The following is an 8,974-nucleotide window of genomic DNA, read 5'->3' on the forward strand; positions in this document are numbered from 1 at the left end:
CAAACAAATGCATATGATGTATGTTTGTCCTATGGTTGATGAGTCTCATTTGTCGATTATATATTCAACCCGACATGTCCTGGTAGTTGACCATTGGACAGTCCCTCTATGTGCGTATCCCAAAACTAAAAAATAATATCCATGGAGTCAAATTTCAAGCTCAAATATAATATTAAATAGAGTCAAACCCCAAGCTCAATAATATAATGTTCCATCAAGTCAAGCTCTAAGTTCAATAATATTCCATGAAAAAATTTCAAGCTCAAATTCGTATATATATACATGCCCATGGAAAAACTTGGGGAGTTAAAGTACCCTGTCATATCTTGCGACAAAGGGGTAACAATTAATCTCAAAATATACAAGCCACATAATGATCTTTTTTCTTTTTTAAAATAACATTTCAAATCAAATATTCAATTTTTATAGAAATTTTGGTAGCATCTCTTCTAAAATTCAAACTTCGGTCACCCTTTAAGGGTCCCAACTACCAAACCAAATATCTCTCAGTCATTCAAATCATTCCTATCTTAAAGGTCTTCTAGCCTAAGTTTTCACGTGACATTAAATATTAATTAAGTATGAGAAACTAAAACCATACCTTGGCTTATTCCTTCCTAAGCTCAGAACAACTTAAAAATTTCTCATTTCACAAACTCCAAGCTTCCAAATGTAAATTCCTCAAGCTTAATCACCCGGATTTCCTTCCAAACCGCCCAATTGAACTCCAAATCAACAAGAACACAATCTAATTCACATAATATCACTATAATCATCATAGGGTTCACTAATTCAATGATTCACAAGGGTTCAACAGTTTTTTACTTTATTCACGGATCAATTGGATAAAACCCAATGATTATTCGTTGCTAGAGTTCACTTAAACCATCAAAATCATTCAATTCCTCAATACCCAAACTTAAAATCCACGAAATTGAAGAGAGAAAGAACTGTACCACTTTGTTTAGATAGAATTAAAGAGAATTTCGAGACGAATACGTGGCCGCTGACGGTTTGTCAATCGGAACTCCGGATTGAAAGTTACAGAAGATTAAAGTCTTGGATGGAGTTAGGGTTCTCCTTCCCGTTTTTTCCCCTTCAGCGTGATTCAAACGTAGTGAATAAGAGAGGGCTGATGTTAAGTTTATATAAGCGGGTCTTGAGTTCGGTTTAAGTTCAGTTCAATTGATTTGATTCGTTGATCTGATTTTATACCAAAATCTTTAAAATTAGTATCAAAATTCGTATTTTTAATATGTCTACTTCCCTAAACTATTCTTAATCTGTTTTTTCAGCTTTACAAATTTGATCAATATCATTTATTGTTAGTTGGTGCACGGCGCTACTTTTTGCTATAAAATCCCTTCAACTTGTGAATTTATGAATTCTAATTTCATTGAATCTGCAATATAACATATCAAATCAAAGCAGCTAACTTTGCTGTTCTCCAATTTTTCTCCTCCTTTTATTCTTTGACCTTTCTGTTACTCTCTAAAACAGGTTCACACTCTTTTCTTTTTTTCTTCTACTGTCTATTAAGCTTTTTAAATCGGAACATTGTGTTCCTAAAGTCAAACCCCAAGACAAGGAATTAGAACTTTAAAATTGTATTTTTGTTATCAAGATCTATAATTATATGATCATCTTTGTCCTTCCTTCTATATGATTAGAAATGTCTATTTTCAATTCTTTGACCATAGCTTAATTTCAAAGCAGCTATGATACCTCCTTCCTCCTGTGGTAAATTCCAAATATCTCCTATTCGTTCAAATTCTTTTTGATGAGTTTGGAAAACTCTAAATTATTTTGATGATGAACAAATATTATTGAAATAATTAATTACAAAATTATTAATTTGCTTCTCATTTAACATATGATGGTTAATAATTTTGTGATGCAGATTTTGCAATTGGGCCAGATTGGATCATTAATGCTACAAGCCCAATTTGATTAAAAATGATCAGCATTGATACAAAATTATTTTTTATTCTTATGGCTGAAACAATTTCTTGTTGGGCCAGTTTTAATTATTATTGATACAAGCCCAAATTATTTTGCTTGCTTGGTCTGAAACCAATTGAGAGAGGAAGGAAATATTTTCTTGCCTCATGCTTCCAACGGATCCCACCTTTCATCATGTGATGGATATCAAATTCATTTAATTTGAATTAAACTTACATTAGAAACATGAGAGAGAATTAGCTATTGATTTGATAGACATCATCAAGGCTACACGCTACCTAATGCAAGGGAAGTGAAAATTTAATTTACTTTATCAAAACCCATTAGTTAGTGTTCAAATTTCTCTCTCCTCTCTTTCTCATCTTGCTTCTTGTTTTTGGTCATTACACAGCAGCTATGGAAGAAACATTGAGCCACCGAAAAGAAGAAAGTGCAAGCAACAAGACCATCACAATGATGGTAATAAAAAGAAAACAAAAAGTATGCTATGGCTGAGATTCTCATCACTTATGGTAAGATTTGGTGAAGAGATCTTGGCTTCTCTATACCAAAAATGGTTGAAGAAGATATCGGTCAGAGGAAGAAGATCCTTGGAGGGATGGCTTGACTCTGATTCTGCTCAACCACCACAGGAGGTAGCTACAGTGGCTACGTGATGGAAGAGGCAGAGATTGGAGCAGATGTAGCTATCATCATCAAGCATGTATCAAGGGCTAGGAGTTCATCTTGGAGTGCAAGGTAAGATGGAGGGTTCGGATTGATGATTATTGGTGACCAAGGAAGAACTAGAGGTAATTGCATGTTGGTTATTGCATTCGGTTACCTCTCCTCTCTCTGGCTGAACCGGTTTGCATGAAGAAGAAGAATATTAGCTTGGTTTATTTGGTTTCAATCGTGGAGGCTTCTTCCTATAAGTAAGGGTGAACAGCCAGGGCTTGAAGCAAGGAGTGAGAGTGCAAAGCACAGGGTTCTCATAGCTACCTAAGCTAACAGAAGTTCTTCTCCTTCAATATTTTCTATTTTGTATTTTTCTGTTTAATTTTGTCTGTCTTGAGTCTCATGGAAAAAGGCAAACAGTGAGGTTTGTAAGAAAAAGACATAGAGCGAAAAAAGGCAGAGAATGCAAAATTAAAAGAAAAAGCCATAGATGTCCTTAGAGGTCCTTTGTACATCTGTGTTGCGTTTCATGATTCTGTGGAAATTCCCTTGCAAGTTGGGTTAGCACTTAGCAGGTGAAAGCTTGGCAGTAACCAAGTCAAGTTCAGGATTGGGGTTTAGATTCTGAACTTGTCCCAAATAGGAAGGGTAGTTCCTAGGGAGAATTGGTGTTTGTAATCAAGAATGATTATAGTGAAATTCCATCATCATAATGATGGAGACTGGATGTAGGCTGCACTGTACTTAGCAGCTGAACCAGGATATATCTGGGTGTATTTTTCTCTCTCTCCTACTCCATTTCTGTTTCTGCTGCACAGGAGATAAAACTGAAAAATATCTCGTGCCGGGTCACGAGATAAAAAGAAAAGTCTCGTGGCTAGGTACGAGACAAAAATCAAAAAGTCTCCAGAAGTTGTTTTAAAGACCAACAAGTGTTATCAAGTTAAAAAGGGGCTAAGATTCAACCCCCCTTCTCTTAGCCACTAAAACCATCAATTGGTATCAGAGCTTGGTCTCAAAGAGATCAAGCTTTGCAGCTTGGAGAAAAGATCCTGATGGCAGAAAACAGTGGCTCAACTCTGGTGTCCTACAATCTGACAGAAGGACAGTCAAGCCACAGACCCCCTCTTTTCAATGGAAAAACTACACCTATTGGAAGGAGAGAATGAAGATTTTTGTGCAAGTAGTAGATTACAGACTATTGAAGATCATCCTTGAGGGTCTTCAATTTCCAACGACTACAAGTGCTGAAGGAGTAATATCACTCAAACCAGAAGCCAGCTGGACCGAAGAGGACAGAAAGAAGGTGGAGCTCAATGCCAAGGCTATCAACTTGCTCAACTGTGCTATCAGCTTTGAGGAGTACTGATGGGTATCACGATGCACAACGGCAAAGGAAATTTGGGACAAACTTCAAATCACTCATGAAGGAACCACCATAGTAAAGAAGACAAGGATAGACATGTTGAACAGAGAATATGAAATGTTCTCAATGAAGGAAGGAGAATCAATAGATGAAATGTTTAAAAGATTCAACATCATCATTGTTGGCTTGGATGCTATGGGAATTGTAACACCCTAACTACCAAAGCTCACACTTCCGGCTGCGCGACTCTGATAGCTCGGACATTACGACGACACTTATACTATTTAATACTAAAATATGAGCCTGTTTAAAACTTTAAACCGCAATACCGCTTCCAAAAATACTTTCGTTCGATGACGTACATCCATAAATACCATACAACTTACAACAACTCATAAAGAGTACATCCATATACATACATAAATATATATAAATAATATTACAAGCAATAATCAATACAATTCCTATCCCTCTTAGAGCATCACAACAACAATTAAATAAGCTCTTCGTAACTTCTGCGCCCATATCCTGAAAGGGGAAAAATGTAGGGGGGTGAGAACATCATCCTCGAAAGGGTTCTCAGTAGAGGGTTTTTAGGAATTACTGTAATAGGATACGTAGAGATAAACCGTACCAATGATTAATAACCGTCTCATGCTCTTTTCAAAAACAACGGTTTACAATAAAAGTAAAGTCGGAAATCTTTTCTAAAAGAGGAACCGTTCAATTCTCAAAAAAACCAAAAGCCTTTCAAAACGGTTTATCTATGCATAACCAAGATAGCCTTTCATAATTTTATTCCAAACCAGAAACACAAAACCGAAATCAACCATCAGTTCATCTCTTTCCAACCACGGTCCTAGGCCCAAACAATCCAACCAACAACCAATCACCACAGTCCAACAGAGTCCCAGATGCAAACACAGATAGGAAGTTCAAGCACAAGCAAATAGTTATTACAAGTAGAACAGTTAGCAATTAATCACATAGGCAAACCAAGTATAATATGCACACCCAACCAATGTCACACAAATGCATAGGATGCATGCCTGTCCCTAGTGGCTGATGATATCATCCGTCGGTTACCAAGCCAACCCGACGTGTCCGGTAGCTAACCCGGGTACAGTCTCTCTGTTGCGCATTAATATCATTAGAGGGAATATGTGCCCTGTCACCATTAGAGGGTATCTGCGCCCTGTCGCCATTAGAGGGTATCTGCGCCCTGTCGCCATTAGAGGGTATCGGTGCCCTGTCACCCTTACAACCAGAGAGAAAACACAAACATATTCACATACAACATTCATCTCAGCCATCCGGCTCACGGTTCAATCCAGAACCAGCCAATTTATCAATAAATACAGCCCTTCGGCTTAAACTCATAATTCATAATCAGCCATACGTCCCACAACTCATTCGGCAATCAGCCATAGTTCAATAGCATATACAGCCTTTCCGACTCATAACAAAATAGCACTTCCACCATTCAACATTATCAAATTCATCAATCGGCCTTTAAGCCATAAATCACTTTTCTCAATTCATTCACTTTGAAATCAAGTTTCAACTCTTTTCAGCCTTGGCTTTAAAGATCTCATTTCTCAAATCATCTCAGGCTCATAAGCCACTTTTACTCAAAGTAAGTTCCCTTTTTAAAACAAAGCCGCTCTCGGCATCCTCTTTCCAAGACTTCCAAAACCATGGAAAGTTAAAGATTCAATTTGGGAACAATCAAAATCGCCCATTCCACAATGGGATTTTATAACAAAGTTTCTCGGCAGAGTCCCAAGTCTTTAGGGGAGAATAACATAACTCATTTCGCCAAATTCATTTAAAATCATTAAAACCTTGGCTTTCCGATTTGAGTAATAAAATAGGATCTAAGTCAAACCGAGTCACGTAATTATTTACTTCTTTCAAAGCCGTTTCCTTTACTTAAGCAAAACCAACTTCAACCCCCATGATAAATTCTAAAGCATTTCAACTGTTCAAAATTGTTTTAGTCTTGCAAAAATTCAGAATTCAAAGAGTACTTAAAACCTTTCTCAAAACATTTCAAAATGAAACTTGTCAATAGACATTCAGGTTCTTTCAAAGTCATTGAAACTTCTTTAATTGAAACCCCCAAGTCAAATTCAAAGGCATAAACCCTTTTCACGTTCAAACAGCTTTAAAACACAAGTTTCATCTAAATAACTTTCTCTTGAAAGAGATACAATGCCTTTCTTAAGAAGCAAGACTAAATTACAATTTCCCCTTTTACTAACTCATTTCAAAAGCATGAATCATCCTTTTCTTGATAATTCAAATAAAATAGTATAAGTCTTTAACTAATCATTCTCCAAACAACATTTCAATAAAGACTCGGATTTTATAGAAATTTCGGCAGTACCTCCCCTAAAACTTGGACTTTTGCCACCCGGTTCGGGTCCCAACTAAACCGTTTCTCATTCCTTTTCAATAGTTCAAAACCAAAAATCAATTCAAAAGCAAGCTAAATCCAACAGTCGCCTCAGTGGCATATCTCAAGGAAACCATTTCAGAAATCGACTCAATATCAACCGATTTAACTCATTTCTAAAGCTTTAAAGAAACGGCTCAATAACAAATCATTTGTCCAAAACCAAGTCAATTAAAGTAAACCAGGCTGAATTCAAAAGTGCGTTCGACTTCCCACATCATCTAGAAAATCAACTCAACTCAAATCAATTCACAACGGATTAAACTCGATTTCAAAGCTTTAAAGGAATCAACTTCAAAAGCATCTCGTTTCACCAAACCACACAACAATCCATTCATCAAAACCAAATAATAATCCATTCAAACATATAATTACATTCATCCAGGACAATCAACATCACATAAGGCTTATACAATCACCAGATACATTGTCTCACATCAGTATCCATATGTAATAATTCCAATATATAAAATATAGTTTTCGGAAAGCGCCCCTACCTCAAAACGCAAACCATAACCCAAACGCCTCACCGGAAGTCTCTATCAACCTGAAGTTACTGGCAGCTTGCATCACAGCTTTGTTCACTTTTGCAGCAGCAATTACAACCCTTACGCGCAACATGTGGCTCCGATAGCTTAATCCTAGAAAACATTATCATTGCGAAAACCTTAAAACACAACACGGGATATGAACTGGCAAGGTTTCGAGGTAGAGGTACTTACGGTAACTAAAGAATACTGACTGAACCAAAGAACACAAGCCTCAGCGATGGTTCCGTTAGTAGTTCCAGCAACAGATGAAGCAGTCCCCAAAACGAATACTAGTTGTAACATAAATCTCCAAACAGAGCCAGCAACCATCTCCAGTAAAGGCAGCGACAATGTCACTTACAATAACCATTTTATTTAATACAACTAGTGTAAGCAACAATGCCTCTATGTAGGAATGAATTGATGGAACAAGAGGGAATCGGAAACAGGGTAAGGCTTACCCAACAGTGGCGGTTCTCACGGTTCAACATGGAGCCAGGGCAAGGCCAGAGAAACATCAACTCCAACAGCTGCAGCGGTGTTTTGTCGGATTCCAAAACCCAGGAGCAGAGGCAGAAAGGCATCTCCTTTCCCTGATTCACGTGGCGCTACTCTTTGCTGTACACATGGTAGCGGCGGCTCCCTCTAGTAGCAGCTCGGACGGTGGATTCCACCCATAATTTCTGAAATTAAGACTGTAAATAACTATATGATTTTGAGACTTGATCATAATAAGACTTTTCAAAAGTTCTGGGTCTTACAGGAATTACGTATCCTGATTCTGTGCTTGTGAGGAGAGTTCTAAGATGTCTTTCAAAAGAGTGGAAAACAAAAGCTTTAATCATATCTGAGAGTAGTGGTTTAGATACCATGACATATGATGACTTGAGAGGAAACTTACTTGATTTTGAAAACACTTATTTAAAAAAGGACTCAAAAAAGAAAGGAATTGCTTTTACATATGTTACTAACCCCCTGGATGATGAATCCAGTGATAATTCCTCTGAAAATGAGTTTGTGTTGTTTGCCAAAAAATTCAGGAAAATGGTGAAGTTCAAGGAGAGAAGCAAGGGAAGCAGCTCTAGGAAACAATAAAGGAAAGATCTCAGCAAGATGACATATTACAACTGCAAAGAAACTGGGCATTTTAAGTCAGATTGCCCTAAGTTGAAGAAAGAAAAAAAGCCAAAGAAGGGAAAGAAGAAAGGGATAATGGCCTCTTGGAAAGACTTAGAAAATGATTCTGAAGATGATGAAGAATCCGAAACCAAGTCTCAACCATGTCTTATGGCTGACCACGTTGAACAGGTAATCATTCCTAACCCTGACACTGAATCTCTTCATCTTATGATAGATCATCTTTCTGAAAAAATAAGATATTTTTTGCTAGATAATCAAGAACTTGAACAACAAATCACCATTCTTAAAGCAGAAAATGGTTTTCTTAAAGAAAAACTAAGGGATGCCAAAACTGCTGTCAATCTTGTTGAAGAAAACAAGCAGTTAAAAGCCCAAATTAGGAGCTGTGAAAGTGATCATTCTGTTGTTGCATATGTAAACTGTTTTAAGAAAAATGAAGAGTTGCTCAAAGAGGTCAAAAGGCTTAAAGAAGACTTAGGCAAGTTCACTCAAAGTTCTAAAAATCTGAATCAAATCTTGGCTAGTCAAAAACCTCTTTATGATAAAGCTGGCTTGGAGTTCTATAAATCTGTTGAGAAACCTTATTTTAAAAATATTGCCTCATCTTCTAATGATACAAGGTTTCAAAACCTAACAAGCTTTAACAAAACAGCAACTCCAAGGTTTTGTAGACTATGTAACCGAAATGGACACTTTCCCATTCAATGTTTTTTTTAGTGAGAGGATGATTGGTGATAAAGTTTACAAAGTTATTTTTTATTATAATGGTTTAGGACATAAGAGATGGTTTAACGTGAAAGGATCCAAGAAAATTTGGATACCTAAGGTCACTTGAGCTTGTTTTGTAAGTGTGCCTAGCAT

Source organism: Arachis ipaensis, chromosome B06 (assembly GCF_000816755.2).
Source record: "Arachis ipaensis cultivar K30076 chromosome B06, Araip1.1, whole genome shotgun sequence".
Classification (NCBI taxonomy): Eukaryota; Viridiplantae; Streptophyta; class Magnoliopsida; order Fabales; family Fabaceae; genus Arachis; species Arachis ipaensis.